This window comes from Juglans regia, chromosome 4 (genome assembly GCF_001411555.2).
Source record: "Juglans regia cultivar Chandler chromosome 4, Walnut 2.0, whole genome shotgun sequence".
NCBI classification, from domain to species: Eukaryota; Viridiplantae; Streptophyta; class Magnoliopsida; order Fagales; family Juglandaceae; genus Juglans; species Juglans regia.
Genome location: NC_049904.1, coordinates 3,444,677 through 3,452,007, shown reverse-complemented (window position 1 = coordinate 3,452,007; position 7,331 = coordinate 3,444,677). Strand labels below are relative to the sequence as shown.

Here is a 7,331-nt window from a genome sequence, read left to right as displayed (position 1 = left end):
TTTCCTAAAAAGGGCTTTAAAAGTAAGGTGTGGGACGTAATTTTGGTTTTAATAAAATTTGACAATTAACAAATATAGTCATTCTCATTTATAGCAATTCCTTTTAGTAAAACACTATATTCTCATCCCTCTTATATCACATTCTATTAAGGCTGGAAGCGGGTTATCTAAACTTGCTCCATCCCAACCATCCACCCCACCTGTTGAGAAACGAAAATGGGTGCGAAACCCACAACATGCAGGCAAAGAGGTTGAAATTTTGTTACTTAGTTGCCGTAGGGAGGTCACCCAAGTTTTTGCCTGCCTGCCTACTTAGTTTATCTATATAATCTAAAAAAATAACCCAACCCATAATTCTTCATATGTGATGTTTCATATGGGTGCGAGTTTCAAACTTGTGTTGACTGAGACCAACGGTCGCACTCATGGGACTCAAATATGTGATGTTTAAGACCTATGGTCGTGACAATGAGTCATATTTCTATTGGTTGAGACCAACTCTTATAGTTGTGGGTCTAAAATAAGTGACAACTGAGACCAACGACAACGACCTTGGGGATGATTGATGTGCTGCAATTTTCTAAGTTGGATAGTTGATGGGTTGTGACTTTTTGGGTTGGATGGGTGACCGGATGGTGGTTTCCAGAGTCTAGGGAGGATGGCTACCAGCCTGTATTTAGGGCGGGTAGCAGCTCGTATATAGGTCAGGTAGTAGCCCTATACTATATTAATGTCACATTACTTATCAACCTTGAATTTTATTTTATTTTTTCATAAAAGAGATAATCAATGAGTTAATGAACTATGTCATATCAGCTGAATGGTATAAGTTATTACATGACATAAGTCAAACTATGTATAAAAGTTTTATTACGTGATAATAAAAAATAGACACTTTTGAAAAAAGTGGGTTGCATTTTAGTATTTGAATGAATTAATATGACACATGAAGAAACCTTAAGAGTACAACACTTTTTAGTAAAAACTAATAATAAAGTTAAAAGATAAGCTAAAGATAGTAATGAGAAATTCACAAATAGAATACAATACTTTTAATTAATCTGCCATACAAGATTAGACAATAAAAAGATTCATCCAAGATTCTAGATCTCGTAAGGAGGAGCCCATTCCATAAGGAAGATGAGAGGCATTGATCATTGAAGGCATACATGGTTGGTTATTTGTCTTTCTCATCCTTGTTGCCACTGCAGGTGCTCAGAATTGAAAGCCCGCCTTATAGATAACAGTGTCCATCTCTATTGCCTGTCCAATCCAAAGATTCAAGTGAGATAGATAGAATCCATTTAGTGAAAAACAATTGAATATTTTTGTCATTGTACATCATGTTAGCAAGTGAATGAATAAAATAACTCATGTTTATATTAAGGACGTTGCTACGCCACTGACAAAAGCTATCGAGCTTTTCTACCGACAATGTTAAAACATTTTTATTCTTTTTTATTTTTTTGCAGCGTTTTTTTGTGTATTTAAAAAAAATACAAAAGAAAAAACACAATACTAAAAAAAAACACACATTTTGATACATATAATCGGTATACATAATCGGTAGGTCTATCATTTTTCTTAGATTAAATGGATGCTACCCATCTCACTTGAGATGAAGAGGATACTTATCCTAAGAAGCCTCACTAAGCCGTATTTCTGAGCTTTACCATATTAGATATTCATGTAATAAATCGATTTGTTTTCGTTTTCTTGACAAATATGGGATTGAATAATATAAACAGAAGCACAAAGTTTGTCACAGAGAATTCACACTATCAAAAATAAAAGAAGAGATCAAATATACGAGAATGGAGTCTGATATGTCAAAAGATAAAAGCCTATTTGACCACATTATGGATGATGGAGTGGGGTTAGCCGAACAGTAGGTTTTCTGAGCTCTCCAAATGATAGAAAATAAAATAAATATAATAGAAAAGGAGATGGGGAAGAGAGGAGGGAGAGAGACTTTGCAGGCTACATTTTTACTATTGTCAATTATTCCTAAATACATGAGATATGTACCTATTTATAAGTGAATGAGACTAGTCGGCTAGAGAAAGAATGAAAATAGAATAAATCAATGATATTGATTGATACTAGCCGATTTATACAATAAACTATATATTGAAGAGAATAAGTCATATTACCCATACATACTAAAATATTATGAATATATTCTATAATAAGTATAGTAATATTCTAACATTCTCCTCAAACTCAAAATGATGATAAAAACATCATATTGAATTCGTAAATAAGATCATGCTATCATCCAGGTGGATGAGACTTAGGGATCTGATTAATGACCCGACAAAAGGTGTCTCTATGGTGCATGACACAAGTGGATGGCAGGCGAAAACAAACTAATGTATGAGATTAATGATGACAATGAGGGTAGAGAAATGTTAAGTCCATAGGAAGCCTCTAAAATACGAGTGGTGAACGGAAAAGAATACCAAATAACACGTTGAATACAAGACTTATCACGGATAGAGATCCGTTAAGTGCGTAGAAAGCCTCTGGGGAACATGTGGCAAATGGAAAAGAATACCAAATAACATGTTGATTATGAGACTTGTCACAAACGACAATCTGTTAAGTGCGTAGGAAGCCTTTGGAGAATGTGAACGAAAAATAACACGTTGAATATAAGACTTATCACAAATAAAGATCCATTAAGTGTGTAGGAAGCTTTTGTAGAATGTGTGTGAACATGAAAGAGCATCAAACAACACGTTAAATTTGAGACTTATCACGAATGGAAAATTGTTGCAAGAGATATTAGGAAATCGATGGCTCTTATGCCGAAATGACAACGACAACTCGTACAGTTAATTGGTAATCTCGTATGAGAAAAATCAGATTTCAAAAGGGACGTAACTAAGAAATTTTGTGAGAGGTAAAGCTAGCGGAATAACTTTAAAAGAAATAGTCCACATAATCAAGCGTAGCATTAGTCAAGGGCTCTAATATCATGACAAAAAATAAAATAAAATATAATAGAAAAGGAGAGGAGAAGGAGGGAGAAAGACTTTGAGGGCTACATCTTTGCTATTGTCAAATTTTTTTTAATACATAACATGTGTCCCTATTTATAGGTGAATGAGACTAGAGAAACAATGAAAATACAATAAGTTAATGCTGACTAATTCACATAATAAACTAAATATGGTAGAGAATAAGTCATATTATTATACATACTAAATATTATGAATTATTTTATAATAAGTATGGTAATATTCTAATACCAAGATTGTCAAAATGGTAAGATTGCATGGATATCAATAATGGAGTTAAGGTCCCATTACCTCTAGGATGGGGGTGCTGGATGATTGATATGAGAAACTAAGAATCACCCTTAACATAGTGTACTCGAGCTAAATAAATTTTAGCATGCATGATAGGAGTTGCATGAACTTCACGAAGTAGTGAGAATAGAGTATCTATTATTGCTATAATTGCAAGGTGCGGGTTAAATGGCTACGTCAAAATGTAGTTGCCAACTCTAATGTTGCGTTTAGTTCCCAAACTCAGTTGAGCGCAACAGTTGAGTTTAGTCTAATTTTAAACTGAGTCTAACATCCAAACACTCAACTCTCAAATTACTAAACTCATTCCAACTCAAAACCTTCTTACATGTGAGACCTACAACTTTTTTTAACTTAAAATATCTTTATACGTGAAACTCACAATCTTTTTTAATTTTCTATAAAAAATATTAAATTCATCTTAACATCCAAACACACTTTAAACTCAGTTTAAATAGATCTCACATAACTCCATTCATAATTATTCATAAAAAACTCAACTTAGCTCAGTTTAGTTCAACATGTAAACGCAGCCTAAGAGACGCCAAGAAAGAATGCTTTGGACTAGGCCGGGGTGCTCTAAATATGACACCAACCTCCATTGTTTCGAAAAAAGGAATTGAGATTTGTCGGGATAGATAGAGAAAGACTTTGCTACCCATCATCCCATACTATACATCACAAATCATCCTTAATCATGCCTCCAACAAACATTCCATGCGGCCGTGAGATTATAAACACATATTTCCAAGACATTTGCCGGCCTGGTTCCTGGGAAGAGAAAATAAAAAATAAATAAAAGGTTGTCTGAGGTTTAGAAACACTTAGGCCTAGTTGTCCGATCCAAAACTGTTGATTGAAACATAAAAAGGAAATTTTGGATCAACATTCCCTTGCTAAGAGAGATTTAAATTTACAACCCTGTGAATTTCTTAAGAGAACTCCTTATATTAGTTAAACAAAAAGAAGATTTCTGCTTACTCTTCTCAATTTTTTGTTTTTTTTGTTAACCAAGATTTAAGCCTATTTTGATTTAACAAACCTTTCAAATCATCTAATCTCATCTCAACAACTAAACACCATTCAAACACAATATTTTTCAATTTTCAATTTTTAATTATTTCATCTAATCATTATCTAATCATTACAATTTTTTATAACTTCTACGCAAAACAAAAAACAATTAAAAATTTTCAAATCCCAACAAAAATAATCTTAAAGCAAAATATTTCCTTACTATTCACAAATTATCTTACTACTATTTATAAATTTCTTATCTCATCTCATTTGTATAACCAAACGAAGCCTTGGTAAGTTTTTTTTCCTTCGACTATACCTTGTCAATATTTAATGAGTTTGATAACAAATGTCTACAGAGCTTTTTGCATTTTCTTTTATTTTTCTCTTTTGATTTCACAATTCCTCTAAATTCATCTCATCTAATTATTACAACTTTTTCAAATTCCTACACAAAATAAAATAAACAATTCAACTTTTTCGAATCCCAAAACAATAATAATATTAAAAAAATATTTTAACAATATTTTATTCAACTTTTAACTTTAATCACTTTAATCTCAACTCCTATGTAAAAACAACTAGGCCTAGTGGAGATTCATTACAGACAGGCTACAAAATTGTCGTAAACTCGTGTATGCAGGATTGAGTCTCTACAGAGCTGCAAAATAATTTTGAGAGCTATCACAGCGCCTCATAAAATGATCTATATGCTGACCGTGCTCAAGGTCTCGGCAACAGAGAAGAATCATAGTAAGGTGTGCTGACTTAACTCCTGTTTAGGGGCACGGTTATGAGCAGTCTTGCCCTAAACTTTGAGGAAACACTAGAAGGGTTCAGATAAAATGTAAAAAAAAATAGAAATTTAGAGTCCAGCGACGGATGATCATTTATGTACAAGATGCTCATCTACAAAAGGAACTACAACTACTTACATAAGTGGTTGGTTAGTGTGATTGATTCAACCACACCCATTTTCCAACACCAGCCCCCTTATCCCTCCCCCCTTCTCTCCCCTAAAAAAATAACAGAGAAGTAAAAGCAGAAACAGAAACATATATAGATCTATATATATGAATATAAGGAAAAAGAACAGGGACGAAGCATATAAGTTTTCATAGTATCCTTGGAGCGGCAGCAGCCCCACCATTCCACCTGACGGAAACAGAAGACAAGTGGGGGAAACGCGTAAAAGCTAGAGTTCTTGAAAAGGAAAAACATTATGTGCAAACTGTACAACCATGAGCAGCAGCCAAATCCACCGTCCGCGTCAAATATTGAGCTTGTGGACAGAAAATTATGGTATTATCTGCAAATGAATGTAGCTGGATGAGAAGCGGTTCATGGAATGCAAATCTTTATTCCAACGTAAAAAATGTAAGGTACTGGGCCACTTGAATCACTTTTACACAAACCAGGGCAGTGGTAGGAAATAATCTCAATGACAAAATAAATTGTACAGATAATCCTTACCAAAGATGACCCCATCTCACAGACAGAATGAGGAAAGTATGATTCATCAAATTGGATGCTTCCCATCGGCAGTTAATGGAATATAACTTTATAACCACGAGGCAAAAGGGGATCTTCCTAGAAGTCTGTCACAGCTGTAATATTCACAAACAAAAAGCCCTAAAAGCTCCTGCCCTGAAGCTGCAGAAGGTCTTGGCATATGCAGTCATCTCAAGAAATGTGAAACTTGAGTTCCCTTATGACTAAACTAATAAAGAATAAGCACAGTAAAGATCAAAGGAATCGAAATTGAGCACTAGCCAATGCTGAAAGGCAAGGTCGGGCGATGGTGTGTAACCTCCAAATCAGACTGATAAATGAATTCCATTGAATAATTCCTGGACTAAGCTTTATTTTAATCGCATGATTAAAAGTACTAAGTTCAAGAGAACGCGTTTCTGGATAATTCAAGGTAGCTGGGCCAACTGACAAGAATATTAACAAAACATAACATTTTCTATAAGAAAAACCACTAGCTCAGTTGTTCCTTATTTTGTTGCCCCAAACGCTACTGTTCCATTCAGCGCATTCAAATTTCAAAAGTCAGCCAACTTAAATGTCTAATGCAACCAAATCCAATCTGTTCCAAAGAGCTTGAGAATTGATCCCCCCAAGCCTCTCTCCAGAAACTTCTCCCTTTAACTTGCACCGTTCAATTTTCACTTCGAATCATAGTCGTAGGTCCCTTATAACTTTCCTCTCCCACAGTCTTCTCGTTTTGGCCCCTTCACTTCCCTTGCCCTCCTTTACTTCACCAGCACCTATGTTCAAGGGCACCCACAGGACTGTTACAGCTCCCCCTGCCTTAGAAAACCTAGGCCTCAAAGGTATAGGTAGCCTTCAGCCATCCTTTCCGTACCCAGGCGGCATCTTCTTCGGCTTGGCCTTCCTAATGAACTAGAAGCTCGGTTCTTCTGTGCTTTCCTCTCCTCGTATTTCTTTCTGATTTAACATCTGGATGGGATCCGTTCCAAGATGACCCTTGTCATTAACCCATGGAAGTTTTGTTGACCATCTGGCCAAGCTTCTTCTTCAAAAGGGACACATGGAAGGTGGTGTGTACTCTAGATCCTTCTGGAGCTTCCACTGGTAAGCTATTTATCCGATTTTGTTGGAAAGTTTCCAAATCTGTCTAGTCAACTTTACTGGATGGAATATTTTCTGTAAATGTGTGAATATTCTAGGAAATTTAGTTTGATTGGAAGTTAGCATTTAATTTAATCTTTCCTTGTTTTCTTCTGCTGTAATTTATAAATACTGCCTTGTATCTCTGCGAATTAATGAGAATTATTCCTACAAATTGCTCTCTCATTCTAGATGGTATCAGAGCCAGGTTCCAATCCTAAGACTTGTGAGTTATGGGCCCAGCACGCTTCCACTGCGCCACTCTGATTCGTCTAAAACCTTAATTTCTTTGGCGGCTCAAATCTGACCCTAATCTCCTGAGTTTTCTTCCTTCTTCATCTCTGCCCTTCTCTTCTGTTGCTG

General features: G+C 35.2%; 1 protein-coding gene across 3 annotated transcripts in view; it reads right to left on the bottom strand.

Moving 5' to 3' along the window:
* Positions 1-1,046: 1,046 nt before the first annotated feature.
* LOC109006800 (E3 ubiquitin-protein ligase PRT6) overlaps positions 1,047-7,331 on the bottom strand; it is a 34,065-nt gene continuing 27,780 nt past the window's right edge. For 2 of the 3 annotated variants that reach the window (XM_018986190.2, XM_018986193.2), the window contains exon 19: positions 5,180-5,640. The gene's annotated coding sequence lies outside the window, so the exon portion shown is untranslated. Of the gene's footprint in view, positions 1,264-5,179; positions 5,641-7,331 lie in introns of those variants that run through there. The other variant, XM_018986191.2, reaches the window with a different exon arrangement.